Raw genomic sequence first — 2,666 nt, forward strand, 5'->3', positions numbered from 1 at the left:
GAGCCAGCCTGCAGGCAGGGCCTGAGCTGCCTCGTTAGCATCTGCATATAAATAAGCCAGTAAATAAATAAATCAGTAGGTAAAATTTGGCGATTACTCCATTAAGTGGAACGGCTGTCTTTGCAGGTGGACGGTTGCCAAGCTCTTAATTATGACAAGAGATTTTGTGGTTGAGAGAATCGGAGTGGTATTTATTTCTTCTTAAAAGTGAAGGGAAGAGCATGCACGTGCCCACACATGCACACAAACACACACGCATGTGTGCACGCACAGTCACATGCACACACTGGGCACGTGCACACCCACATGCATATACACATACACGTGCATACGTGCACACTCACACCTCTAGACATCCAAGCACACACAAAAACACGCCACACGTGAACACTTGTGCACACACCACACCCACTTACAATCACACACACTCACAAACACCTCACGCACACATATAGGTGTTCATGGACACACACACCCCAGATCCACTGTGCCTGTTGTCAGCATGCACACACACACACACACACACACACACACACACCCCACCCCACCCCCAGGGGCTTGCAGGCCTACTGTGAGTGAACACTGCCGTGGAGGGGAACGAAGAGACCCGGAGCATTTAATGAGTTCTGGTTTTAGAAGCAACCAGAATAATTGCATGATTTCAGCATTCACTAGGCTTTCTTCCGTTTTCAGTCTTGCTCTCAGGCTTCCTAGGCTCTTTTTCTTGCACCCTCGGGCCACCCCAGGGCTCCTGACACCCCCAGTTCTCAGGAGGCTGGCAGCAGGGTCTCTGCACTGAGGACCTCCATCCCAGCTGACCTTCTGGTCAGCAGCCTTACGTCAGCCCCCACCTTGGCCTTGATTTTAGCTCTCAGGACTGAGAATGAACTTGGCCTAGAATGTGTTCCCTGTCTGAAAGCATCTTGAACTTGAGGTTTCCTGCTCTTTCCTGGTGGCTCTCCTTACCCACTCCTGTGATGGAAACCAGGGCCCTTTATGTGTCGGAGAACCCTTGACTCCTGGGACCACTTACGCATAGGAGAATCATTGGCTCTTGGGCCCCTTACCTATCAGTGAACTCTTATTTCACAGGCCGCTCCCGTTGGCAGAACTGTCGACTCACAGGCCTCTTCTTGGGGGACCCCTCCCCTGTGGGAGAACAATCAGCTCACAGGCCCCTTCCTGGGGGTGCCTCCCAGTGGGAGAACTGTCGGCTCATGGGTCTCGTCCGGGGAGGGGGGACCCTTCCCGGTGGGAGAACTGCTCCCTGGGCATTTGGAAGTCACCAGGTCTTCTTGCTCCTGAAGCAGTGCTTCCGTGTCTCTGCTCTGGGACGTGCTCCACCTCGCATGTCTCTGTCCTGTGCTGACCAGAGCCCAGAGCCCATTCTAATGGCCCCACTGCCTCTTGTGTCCAGCCGAGAGTAGATGGGACCAGGGGAGCCCCACCTGAAACACAACTTGCCCCTCCCTTCATGGCTTCATCTGCTTCCCGTCAGCCACACCTGCCTGCGGGTCCCACAGAGGCTGCCTGCGTGGACAGTGGGGTCCTGGTGACTTTCTGGCACACAGCAGTGTCTGGGGGCTCGTGGCAGCCAGCCATGGCCATGGTGCTCACTGTCCGAGGGCTGTTAGTCCTAATGGAGGTTGATGGTCAGCCCGGCGGCCGCACCAGGCCTGTCCCCATCAGTTGGAGTCTTCTTGTCCGGTGCCTCTCACTGTGCCGACGTGCCCACTGGGGGCTTTGACTGGAGGATACCGAGTCAGGCCTGGCCAGCGTGGTTCCAGATGGGGTGCTGATTCCCTCTTCACAAATGGGCGCCAGCGCTGCTCCCACCTGCTTCTAGGTGTGAAGGTGGAGGTTTGGCCTTGCAGGTGCAGCTACCTTGTATGAGCAGGCTGTGGGGAGTGAGGTGCAGCTGTGCCCTGCATCAGCGTCTTTGCCGCAAAAGGTGTATGACATTGCTGGGCAGAATGGAGGTTGTGAGAATCTCCCCAAAGTCTTGACCTGTTTCTGTTTTCCTTACCTTGATTCACTGGCTTCACTCGGTCTATGGAGAGCAAAGGGCTACTCTCCGCCCTCCCATTCTTCTACCCGCTCATCCACGCAACCACCCATCCAGCCATTCTCTCACCTCCCTGTTCTTCCAGCCAGCCACCTCCCTGTTCTTCCAGCCAGCCACCTCCCCATTCATCCAACCACACACCTCTCCACTCATCTAACTACCCACCTCCCCATTCATCCAACTACCCACCTCCCCATTCATCCAACTACCCACCTCCCCATTCACCCAACTAATCACCTCCCCATTCATCCAACTACCCACCTCCCCATTCATCCAACTACCCACCTCCCCATTCACCTAACCACCCATCTCCCCATTCACCTAACTATCTACCTCGCCATTCACCCAACCACCCACCTCCTCATTCATCCAACTACCCACCTCCCCATTCACCTAACTACCCACCTCCCCATTCATCCAACCAACCACGTCCCCATTCATCCAACTACCCACCTCCCCAGTCATCCAACTAATCACCTCCCCATTCACCCAACCAACCACCTCACCATTCATCCAACTACCTACTTCCCCATTCACCCAACCAACCACCTCCCCATTCATCCAACTACCCACCTCCCCATTCACCTAACTACCCACCTCC

The 2,666-nt window shown here is 55.1% G+C and overlaps 1 protein-coding gene across 1 annotated transcript in view; it reads left to right on the forward strand.

Annotated features, from left to right (window-relative positions):
* Nucleotides 1-2,666, forward strand: part of TSNARE1 (t-SNARE domain containing 1) — a 62,144-nt gene that overhangs the window by 49,284 nt on the left and 10,194 nt on the right.

Source organism: Elephantulus edwardii, unplaced genomic scaffold (assembly GCF_000299155.1).
Source record: "Elephantulus edwardii isolate Elephantulus edwardi_28Jun2011 unplaced genomic scaffold, EleEdw1.0 scaffold00003, whole genome shotgun sequence".
NCBI classification, from domain to species: Eukaryota; Metazoa; Chordata; class Mammalia; order Macroscelidea; family Macroscelididae; genus Elephantulus; species Elephantulus edwardii.